We start from the raw sequence: 12,304 nt of genomic DNA, 5'->3' as shown, positions 1-12,304 counted from the left end.
GAAAGAATTCCAGAGATAGAAAATAGCAACTAAGCTAAAAAAAAAAATTTTTTTAAAGGCACAGGAATGAGTCAACGCATGACAAGAAAGGAACCTAGGCTGGACAGATAAAGGAGACAAGGGACAGAGGTGAAGGTGTGAAGGATTCACACTGATACAGTTTGGATGTGTGTCTCATGTTGAGATGTATTGGATATTGGATGTGGGGCCGGTTGGGAAGTATTGGAACATGGGGGTGGATCCCTCATGAGTGGCTTAGCACCATCCCCTTGGTGATGAGTGAGCTCTCACTCAGTTCATTCAAGATCTGGTTGTTTAGAAGAGTCTGAGACCTCCCCCTTTTCTCTCTTGGTCCTTCTCTGGCACGTGACATGCCTGATCCCCCTTGGCCTTCCACCTTGAGTGGAAGCTTCCCGAGGTCCTCACATAAAGCAGATGCTGGTGCTAAGCTTCCTGTATAGCCTACAGAACTGTGAGCCAAAATAAACCTCTTTATGTTACCCAATTCTTTTGTAGTTCAAGAGTGTGATGATTGCTTGTTCATGCACGTGTATGACATATGCCACCCTAGAACCTTGTTACATCAGCACATTACCTGTCTTACCTAAAAAAAAAAATTATCCACTCTCAGATATTTCTTTAGAATAATACAAATGAGTAATATACACACGAGCCTTTAAAATGACTTTAGACTTTTTAATTCACAGGCCACAGGTTGCTGCTGAAGGTTTTACAGCAGAAGAGGTGTTATGAGAGAATCTACGTTTTAGAAAGATAGCTGTAGAGGCTGTGAAAAAAGATTGGAGTCTGGAGCCTGCCCTTTAGGAGCTGTTAAAACCATCCTGGCCAGAGATAGGGTGAAACTAACTCAGTCCAGGATCATGAGACTGGAGACAGCAAGAGAGATCAGATAAATGATTACAAAGAGGGTAGAATATAACAAGATTTGTTGGATTTCTCTCTTGCCCCCAAGCCCTGAGATCGGTAATGTATACATCTTATTTTACTTACTCATTACAATGACAACCCCATGAGGTAAGCATGATGTACCCCTTGAGAAACTGAGCATCCGGGAGGCTAACTCACTCAAGATCACACAGGCATTAAACGGTAGAGCCAAGATTTGAACCAATGTCTGCCAGATGCCAAAGCCCATGTGCTTTCTGTCTACTCAGATAGTAGCAAGAGGACTTGACGAGGGATTCCATATTCTCTCCAATTAGGGTTCCATCGTGGCTCACTTTCCTAAACTTTGTACGAAGCCATGTGTGTACTCCAGCCTCTAGCAGCCCTGAGGAAGAATGTATTCCACTAGGTTACGTTGTGCTAAGTGAAGGAATACTTCTTACATTAAGCATTTGTGGAAGCCAAGCAGTGTTCCACCTGTCTAGGTGTGTATTTGTTTTCTATTGTGGCCACAACAAATTATGAGCAATTATCACAAATCAAAGCACATGTATTACCTTATATTTCTGTTCATAGTTCACCATGCATCTCACTGGGCTAAGATCAAGGCAGCAGCAGGGCAGAGTTCCTTTCTGGAGGCTTACAAGATAATTCTTTTCTTGGCTTTTAGAACTTCCAGGGGACACTAATCTGGCTCATGGCCCCCTTCCTTCAGCAGGGACAGTCTCTCTCACATCTCATCACTCTGACCATCTTTCCTGCCTCCCTCTTCCCCTTTAAAGGAGATTTGTGATTACATTGGGCCCATCTGGATAATCCAGGCTGGTTTCTCTATTTTAAGGTCAGGCAATTAGCAACCTTAATTTTATCTGCAAATTTAATTCCCTTCTGTCATGAAAGGTAACATGTTTACAGGTTCTGGGGATTAGGACATGGATACTTTGGAGGCCATTATTCTGCCCAACATTCAGTTCTTTATGATGATTTAGATTTGAATCTTGTATTTCTAGTTTTAGAAATGTACAAGAAGGGGGTCAGGGAAGCGGTGGTGAGTAAAGAGTTAACTAGCCATCCAAGAAGCACAATGACCTCTTGACAATGTTGAGCGTGGTGTACACTGCTGGGCCAAGAGCTGGGCCGTTGGGGTAGGCAGTTCACATCTCCGAAGAAATGCTCATCAAACCATGACCAGTGGAAACCAGGACACCAGTCACCTGGGAAACCAAGTAAACATAAACATACAGCCATCCATCACTGCCATCTGGAAGAAATTGGGTAGTGAGGGTCTTCCTGTTAGGCCTTGCTTCAGTATTTATTTGTGTAGCTGCAGATCCCAAACCAGCCTTTCTGTCAGCGAAGCTTCAGTGAGGAGCATAGGGCTGAATCTCAGCTTGGAATTAAAACATACCACCTTTCTGTGTGAATGTGGATATAAATATTACCAGCAGACAGGTCAGTCAAGAGATAGGTGCCCTTATTTCCAATTCTAAACAATCTCTGTAAGTCAGATGGGGAGACCCTATGTGCTTGTTGGCAATACCACCTTTAGCAGAAGTCTGAATTGCTGGTGAATGCCGCCTGTGTTCTTGCTCTATTCAGGAGCTAGGACCTCCAGAAGCTTTGCCCTACAAGCTCCAACCTAGTCAGTGACTTCAGGCAGAAATGTGCAGGGAAAAGATGGTTTTAGTTGGGTCCATCGTATGAGGTGATATGTAAGTTTTGTGGGCTCTCCTCCCAGGAGTCCTTGCTTTTGATGGAGAATGTGTTTTCAGTTGCTGCTCCAATCTATCAGTGGTGATAGATTTGCCCAGCTCCCTTCATATGTTCTCGCCCTGTTCCCCAAGTGATTCAAAGCATATTTACAAGACAGCTGGCTCGGGTTTACAGGGGCCAAGTCTGAGGCATGGATCAGAGCAGAGTAAAGTGACCCACACGGGGAACAAACTTATGACCTTGGCCTGCTAAGCACTATCTCCTTACAGATTCAGCTAATACAGCTCCTGAAAGCCTGCCCTTCATCTAAGTCCACATGCGACATTGAAGCACTCAAAGGCAGCCTGGCAGCAGCAAGAAGAAAAACATTCAAATCCAGTTAGATTTCCTAGCATCACGTTGTTTCTTCTTAACTTGAAGATACATTTGGGGGCCCCTAATCTGGTGACACTGCATTAGAATCAGTCAAACGCTTTCTTGTTGGCCATGAAATACTGTGAGCTACCAGAGACTCTCCCATTCTCATCCACGGTTACGGCGTAAGCTCCTGAAGGGCGTGGCCTGCATCGTACCCAGTCTTTGGCACAGAACAGATGTGTAAAGCATGCCAGTGAAATTAACTGTACAAATGGATAAATTTGTGAGATAAATTCAATTTTTACATGTACCCTCACTTCGCTTTGAAAAGCAAAATTTTCAAAATTCTTATATTCCTCGTAACTCATTTCATGGACAGCAAATACGCTAGAGTAACCATTAGAAATGTAACACAAGCCTCAAATCCAGCCATATATGCACTTTTTTAGTAGCCACATTAAGTAAAATTAAATAGATAAAATTAACATTCATACTATGTTTTATTTAACCCAATATATCAAAAATATTGTAATTTCACATGCATGTTATGTAAACATTATCAATGAGCAATTTTTCATTCTTCTTCTTCTTCAGTAACGACTGTAGCAGCCCATCTCAATTTGCACTAGCTACCTAGCCACATGGGGCTTACTGCTACTGCATTCGACAGCACAGCTCTGGGCCCATCTTCATTTTCCATTCTCTCTTCCTTTCCATTTGACTTTCCACTGCTTACTCCCTGTGCCCCTACTGGCCCCCCTCCTCTTCCTTCTTCTGTACTATCAATTTCATTCAAGAATGCCCTCCCCATAACTCTGCCAGCTCAATTGCACCCAACCTGCTAGGACAGTCTCAAGACTGCTGAATATTATGATCAATTAACATTGAAATAGCCTTTAGTAAAGAATCCTTACTTTCATTGGCTCATTAGTAATGGCATGTTGATACGTGCCATTATTTCCTCTTTACTGTGGAAAGAACAGGTTCAATTTTAAACGATTCCGTAGTAGTGCAAGGACTTGGAACCAGGTGTTCTTGGTTCCATTGCAAAAAGATACCTCCACTCAGTGGCTTCCTTCTCTCCCTGCTGGTGGGAAAGAAAGAAAACTAAATAGTAGTTCCAGTAAATTATAACATGTGTTGAAATAGGACAGATGGAGGGTTCTGTGTGAGCATTTGGAAGGGGCATTTAACCTATTGTGGGGGAAGTCACAGGAGATTTGGGATTGCAGAGCAGAGTGAAGTGACTCCTACAGGGAACAAACCTATGGCCTTGGTCTCCTGAGCACTGTCTCCTTACAGATTCAGCTTCTGATGGGGTTGCTTTTGAAAAGACCCCAATTAGGTGAGTCATAGCTTCAATCAACTGTCATGTTGCAGTTTATTTCAGGCAAGTGGTTTAGGTAGGCACTGTCACATTATAAATGTCATTACTATCTAAGGCTGGCCTGGGGCTCAGTGAGCCACAGTTTGAGAATATCTGCCTAATTCTTTCCTAAGCCCATTGCTGTAGCAGCTGCCCCGATTTTAGTGGGCAGCTTTGGATCCTGAAAAGAAAAGCTAGGCTTGTGGAAAACCACACTTGTGCCATTTGCATGCGGCTCCCCGCTTTCCATTATTATGCTCATTTTAGAGCTCCAGGGAACATGCCTGAACCTCTTAGTCCCGCTTTCAGGAGGAGATTGAATTCATCTTGATTCTTTTCTTTCTGATTTGTAAGCAGTAGCAGTATCATAACCCTTCCCAATTTTATTTCCAGCTATACCTATGGCCTCAGTTTTCTTCCCCGTGCTACTCCAAGGTAGACTTATTTCTGGTTGTTTTGCAGCTTTAAGTTCTGCACAGTCTGGCTGGCCTACAGTGCCCCTTTGCTTGGAACTCTGATGCTGTGATTTTCCTCTGGAAATCCAAATCATCTTTGGAAAAGGCAACCAATTTCTCACCCAAGCCATGTCCAAACAGGTCTGGTCCCCAGACCATGGCTGGCATGAAAAGAGGCTCAGTGTAGCACACAATAGGTGACTGTAGTCTGATTTTAGAACAGATGGTTGGCCATGTCTACACCCTGTGATCCCACCTCTTACCTCCATCAGACCAACTCCTTAGGGAGGGACCCTGACAAGCATCAAGAACATAGAGAAATAAATACATGACTTGTTCTAAAACATAGAGGTGATCCTGCGATTGTCCTGATTAAGACATTTTCACAGTTCATCTCTATGGTAGGGCATCACTCTACCTCTTTAACTATTCTTCCTTCTGATTATCAGCAAATACAATGCCGATTGATGCACAGACATCTTGATAGGCAAAGGAGAGTTGATAACTCAGGAATCGTCCTTGCCCCCAGGTCCCTTTTGTTTAGCTCTATAAAAAAAATGCAGCGGCATGTTACAGGCTTTGTGCTAAAGATGTGACAGTGTCAGGATTCACAAAGGACGGAATGATCAGTTTTGACTGGGGGTGGAAGGTGAGACTCTGTATGTGAGTAAGTGTTGGCAAGGTGCACAGAGATGAGGGTGAAAGAACTGGGAGCTCAGGTATGCAGACGGCAGGCCTGAACCCACCTGGTGTTTTCAGGAAAGTGCAAGGACACTTGTGTGTTTGCTGTGTAGGTGTGAGGTATGATAGAAGAGAGGCTGGGGAGGGAGGAAACATGAAGGACTTGCAACATGGTTAAAGAGTTTGGACTTCATCTTGTAGAGTATACTGAACTGTGCAAATGTCTTAATATATATATACAATATATATAATATATTGAAATATATGTATTAAATGTCATATATATATATATATATATATATATATATATATATTATACAGAGTCTCACTCTATGCCCAGGCTGGAGTGCAATGGCATGATCTTGGCTCACTGCAACCTTCGCCTCCCAGGTTCAAGTGATTCTTGTGCCTCAACCTCCTGAGCAGCTGGGATTACAGGTGCCCTCCACAATGCCCAGCTAATTTTTGTAATCTTAGTACAAAATTACAAAAGAGATGTGAGTTTCACCATGTTGGTCAGGCTGGTCTCGAACTCCTGACCTCAGGTGATCTGCCCGCCTCGGCCTTCCAAAGTGCTGAGATTGCAGGTCTGAACCACCGTGCACGGCAAAATAGATATATAGTTTAACAGACATGGTTGCCTGGGTGTGGTGGCTCACTACTGTAATCCCAGTAATTTGGGAGGCTAAGGTGGGAGGATCGCTTGAATTGGTCAGTCGGAGATCAGCTCGTGGAACATGGCGAAACCCCTTACAAAAAATACAAAAAATTAGCCGGGAGTGCTGGTGTGCACCTGTAGTTTCAGCTACTTGGGAGGGTGAGGTGGGAGGATCGCTTGAGCCCAGGAGGCAGAGATTGCAGTGAGGTGAGATCGTACCACTGTACTCCAGCCTGGGCAGCATAGCGTGACACTCTGTCTAAAAAAGAAGACTATTAAGTATGATGTTAACTATATGTTTTTCAAAAATGTCCTTTATCAGGTTAAGGAAGTCTCAACCTGTAATCCTAGTTTGCTTAGAGTTTTCATGAAGAGTTGTTGAATTTTGTCAAACCATCCTTCTGCATCTAGTGAGAGGATGATGGGGCTTTTCTCCTTTAGTTGGCTAATACAGTAAATGCTATTGATTGACTTTCTTTTTTGTGTTTTGTTATGTTTTTGTTTTGAGACAGTGTCTTGTTCTATCACCCAGGCTGGAGTGCCGTGGCATGATCTCAGCTCACTGCAACCTCCACCTCCCAGGTTCAAGTGATTCATGTCTCAGCCTCCTGAGTAGCTGGGGCCACAGGCACACAGCATCATGCCTGCCTACTTTTTGTGTTTTAGTAAAGATGAGGTTTAACGATTTTGGTCCAGGTTGGTGTTGAACTCCTGACTTCAAGTGATCCTCCTGCCTCGGCCTCCCAAAGTGCTGGTATTATAGGCATAAGCCAACACACCCAGCCCTATTGATTGACTTTCAAATGTTGAACAGTATTGCAATTAAAGGAGAAATTCCACTTGGCCATGAAATAGCATTATTTTAATATATTACAGAATTTGGTTTGCTAATACTTTGTTGGTTTTTCATGAGGGATATATGTAGTACTATTTTCTTATAATGTCTGATTTTGGTGTGAGGTTAATGCTGACCTCAAAAAATGAGTTGAGTGCTGGGTGCAGTGGCTCATGCCTATAATCCCAGCACTTTGGGAGGTCGAAGTGGGTGGATCATTTGTGGTCAGGAGTTTGAGACTAGCCTGGCCAACATGGTGAAACCCTGTTTCTACTAAAAATATAAAAATTAGTGGTGGCGTGCACCTGTAATCCCAGCTATTGGGAGGCTGAAGTAGGAGAATTGTTTAAGCCTGGGAAGCAAAGGTTGCAGTGAGCCTAGATCACAGCACTGCATTTCAGCCTGGGCAACAGAGTGAGACTTTGTCACACACACACACACACACACACACACACACACAAAGAGTTGAGAAAGATATAAAGATCAGTAGAGAATCCAGCACAGGTAATCTACTACAGGCAATTCAATGCTAAAGGGATAGTCTTTTCAACAAATAATACTGGAATAGTTGGATGTTTATATGCAAAAAAACAAAACAAAACAAAACAAAAAAAAGTATCTTGACCCATACATTAAATTATATACAAAAATTAACTGGAAACTGAATACAAACCTAAATGTAAAACTCAATTGTAAAAATTCTGCAAGAAAATATAGGAGAAAATCTTTGTGACTCTGGCTTAGGTGAGATTTACTAGGTAGAATACAAAAGGCATATTCCGTAAATGAAAACAAAAGATAAATGAGATTTATTAACATTCAGAAGCCTCCCATATTTAAATAACACTTTTAAGAAAATGTCATTCAAACATAGACATAAGTTAGGAGAAAATGTTTTTAAAACACATCTCTGGAAAAGGACTGATACCCAAAAATACACGAAGAACCCTCACAAGTCATTAATAAGAAAACAACAATCCAATTTATTTTTCTTTTTTATTTTGTTTTGCTAAAGGAGAAAACAACAATCCAATTTAAAAACTGGGCAAAACATTTGAACAAACACTTCATCAAAGACAATACGCGAACAGCAAAAAAGGACATGAAACGGTGTCCAAGAACAGTAATGACAGAGAATTGCAGATTAAAACAAGACAGCAGCTATTAGAAAAGCTGCTGAGAAGAATGAACAGCAACTGGAAATCTCATAGATTGCTGACGATAATGTGAATAGCACAGCCACTTTGGAAAAGAGTTTGGCTGTTTTTATAAAATTAAATATGCAATTACAATATGACTCAGCAATTCCACTCCTAGATATATGCCTGATAAGTAAAAACGTATGTTCACACAAAAGCACATCCACAGATGTTTATAGTGACCTTATACCACAAACTGGAAATATTTCAAGTGTCTCTCAAGAAAAAAGTATATTAACAAGATGTGATGGTATATCCATACAATGGAATATTACTCACCAATAAAATAGAATCAAACTATTGGCAACAACATGAATACATCTCAAATGCATGATAATGAATCAAAAAAGCCAGACTCAATAGGCTGCATACTGCACAATTCCATTTATAAGACATTCTGGAAAAGACAAACTTATGAAACAGAAAAAACTAAGTGGTTTTTGTGGGCTGGGAATTTAGGAGGGAATTTGACCACAAAGGTGCATGAGGACATTTTTGGGTTGAGATACATGTTCTTCACCTTGATGGTGGCAGTGGACACTGGAGTGTGTATGTTTTTCAAAATTCATTTCACTTACAAAGGGTAGATTTTACTGTACACAAATTATTTCTCAATAAACCTGACTTTAAAACAAAGAAAAGAATGTCAAAGTAAAGGAGTTTTTTTTCATTAGACTGAAGAAGACACAGATCTAATCTCATTTTTCCTATTTTACCTCACCCCTTGATGGAAAACAGAAATGGTGAAATTGATATTTGTTGAATGGAAAAGAAAACATGGGATTATTTTAAGTGTCAAAAGGTAAGTATAAATTTCAAATAATCAATTAAGGATGCATTGTGATAACTGAATTATAGGCTATGACAAGGAGAATCAACAAAGGATACTTGAGAAGCATACAAAAACTTCCTTTTGTTGAGTATCAAGTGAAATTTACTTCCCAGATGAGGTTACCATGGATCACATTAAGAATTAAAATTCACAGAACTAGCCTTTAAAATTTTTTTTGTTTGATTTTAAATCAACATCTTTTTGATATTTTTCCTTTTGGCTACATAACCTGAATCTAGATGTCATAAGAAGGCTACTTTTTGGGCAGTATACACTAGTTAATTTATAATTGAATTAGAGTGCCAGTTTCAGAAGCATATTTTATTAGTTAAAAAAAGAAAGCAAAAGGCTAAGGCAATTTTCAGGATATATAATTTATAAAGAGAGGCAATTCAAATCTATTTTAATTTAGAGATGATTAATATTTGGAAAAGTTAGAAGTTCTGAAAAATGTAAACATTTTATATTTTGAAAATGTTTTAATTTAAAAAATTCTCATCATTTAAGTTTTATAAAGTTGAAATCAAATGGATAATATAAGAAAATATAAGTAAACATCACACAGATATTATTTAAATAGTATAAGTCATACAAAATACATATACATATATTTTAGAAACTGGGTCTCACTATGTTGCCCAGGCTGGAGTGCAGTGGCTATTCACAGGCACGATCCCACTACTGATCAGCACAGGAGTTTTGACCTGCTCCATTTCCATCCTGGGCCAGTTCACCCCTCCTTAGGCAACCTGATGGTTCCCCGCTGCCGGGAGGTCACCACATTGATGCCAAACTTAGTGTGGACACCCAATGGCATAGCACATTACAGCCCAGAACTCCTGGGCTCAAGTGATCCTCCCACCTCAGCGTCCTGAGTAGCTGGGACTACAGGCATGCACCACCGCGCCCAGCCATACAGAATATTTTTAAAAGAATTGTTGGATTTAAATTTGGACAGTGTCGTGCAACTTTCTCTAGTTTCTTATTCAGTTTTATATAAATTCAAAATACTTAATCTACAAAAGTATATAATATGAGATATTATAAACAGATTTATGCCAATAAATTTGAACTTTTAGATGAGTCAAATTTCTCAACACAATTTACTAAAGCTGAGGAAAAATATGGGACATCTGAATAGTCTTATACCTAATGAAGAAATGTAATCTATAATTCAAAGCCTTTCACTACATTTCACTTCCACTGACTTTGGAGTAGCTTGTGTTAGATAAACCTTTCTGTAGAAAACAATTATTCTTGAGGGAAATAAAAAACTACTTGAAGGCACTGGATAGCAACCGAAAGCAGACAGAAATTGGAGAGAAATTCATGCTTTCAATGTAGCATTTTTTTGGAGATTTGCCTCTACATGCCTTTTATCTGAAGGCACTCTGCAGTCTGTATGATAGAGGGCAAAAAGAATTCAAGAAAAGAACATTATTCTTAGCAGTTTGAGGAACCATTGAATGGAGTTAAGTGTTAACAGAACAGAGAGTGAGGTGTCAGGAAGGTGGGAGCCTAAGAGAGAAGCCCAAAAATGTGTACATAAACTCTGCCTTAACGTCTGGATAATCCCTAAACTATACATGTATGAGGAAGACTCTGAGGAGCCCAGTAAAAGCAATAGCTGAAAGTCTGAAAGAACTTACTGGAGATTTCAGCTCCTTCCTTTTATATGGGAAAAAGTTTGGGGTTTGAGTCCAGGCAAGTTAATTGCCCAAGAGAAAAAAATAATGAACATTTTTCAGAAGGTGATAACAGTATCCAGTCACTACAGAGGTCCATCCAAAATGTCTGGTGTACAATAAAAGAGTATTGCACACACAGTGACAAGAAAATACAATCAAGAGAAATAGCAGTCAATAGAAACATACTCTGACATGACCCAGATTCTGTGGTTAACAAAGATTTTAAATCAGCTATATAAATATTTTCAAATATTGTTTTAGAAACATGATTATAATTGATGAAGAGATGTGGAATCTCAGCAAAGAAATAGAAGTTATTAAAAAGTGCAAATAGAAATTCTGGAGCTAAAAGATAAAGAGCATCTACCAAACATCTACTACAAAATATTACACTAAATGGGGAAATAACACTTTCCTCCCAAAATTAGAAATAAGACAAGAATCTCTGGTGTCATTACTTCTAATTAGCATGATACTAGAAGTTAAAGTTGTAATGGTACAATAAGAAAAGAAAAGAAATAAAGCATATAAGGATTGGGAAGAAAGAATTAAATGTATTATTTACATAGAACACAATTGTGTACCTAGAAAATCCAAAGGAATTTATAGATAAACTCCCAAAGTTGATAAGTTAATTTAGCAAACTTATTTTACAGATAAAATAAGTTATTTTAGCAAACTTTGGCTTTAAGAACAATTAATAAAACTCAAGTATAGGTATAGAGCAACAAAGAAGTAGAAAATTAAATTTAAAGAAAGTATGGAGGAATAAAAGAACATCAAATATCTAGGCATAAATATAATGAAAAATGTATATTACCTTACACAGAAAACTATAAAACAATATTGAGAGAAATTAAAGAAGAGCTAAAACAAGGAGATGCATAGACTGGAAGACTCAATATTGAAAAAATATTAAGTCTACCCAAATTGATCTATACATTAAATGCAATCTCAATTAAAATTTCAACAGACGTTCTTTTCTAGAAGTAGACAAATTTATGTGGCATTTTATACAGAAATGTAGAATGATAACAATAGGTAAGAGAATCTTTAAGAAAATTAGAGTTACAACACCTATTCTACTGTATACAAGAATTATTACAAAGTAATTAATACAATGTGAATAGAGACACAAAAATAGACAAATAGACCAATGGAACACAATAGAAAGTCTAAAATCAGACCCACACATATATGGACACTACTGGTCTGTGCAGAGCAGTGGGAAGAAGATGCTATTTTAATCAATGGTCAATTGGATATCACATGAGAAAAACATCTTGACTCCTATCTCATGTATTATTTAAAAAATCAATTCCAGGGCTGGGCCTGGTGGCTCACACCTGTTGTCCTAGCACTTTGGGAGGCCAAGACAAGCGGATCACCTGAGCTCAGGAATTTGAGATCAGCCTGGGCAACATGGCGAAACCCTGTCTCCACTAAAAAATAAAAAATAAAATATATAGCTGGGCGTAGTGTCGTGCACCTGTAGTACCAGCTACTCAGAAGGCTGAGGCAGGAGAATTGCTCAGACCCTGGAGGTGGAGGTTGCAGTGAGCCAAGATCGCACCACTGCACTCTAGCCTGGGCAACAGAGTGAGGCTCCGTCTC

At 39.4% G+C, this 12,304-nt stretch overlaps 1 non-coding gene across 1 annotated transcript; it reads left to right on the top strand.

Annotated features, from left to right (window-relative positions):
• Nucleotides 1-504: 504 nt before the first annotated feature.
• LOC119470514 lies at nucleotides 505-605 on the top strand. Its single transcript, XR_005199420.1, has one exon. It is a non-coding gene; the product is annotated as a small nucleolar RNA U13 (small nucleolar RNA).
• Nucleotides 606-12,304: the final 11,699 nt, after the last annotated feature.

This window comes from Cebus imitator, unplaced genomic scaffold, assembly GCF_001604975.1.
Source record: "Cebus imitator isolate Cc_AM_T3 unplaced genomic scaffold, Cebus_imitator-1.0 Scaffold32, whole genome shotgun sequence".
Taxonomy (NCBI): Eukaryota; Metazoa; Chordata; class Mammalia; order Primates; family Cebidae; genus Cebus; species Cebus imitator.
Note: the sequence above shows the minus strand (reverse complement) of the source record. Positions and strands in the feature narration are given on the sequence as shown.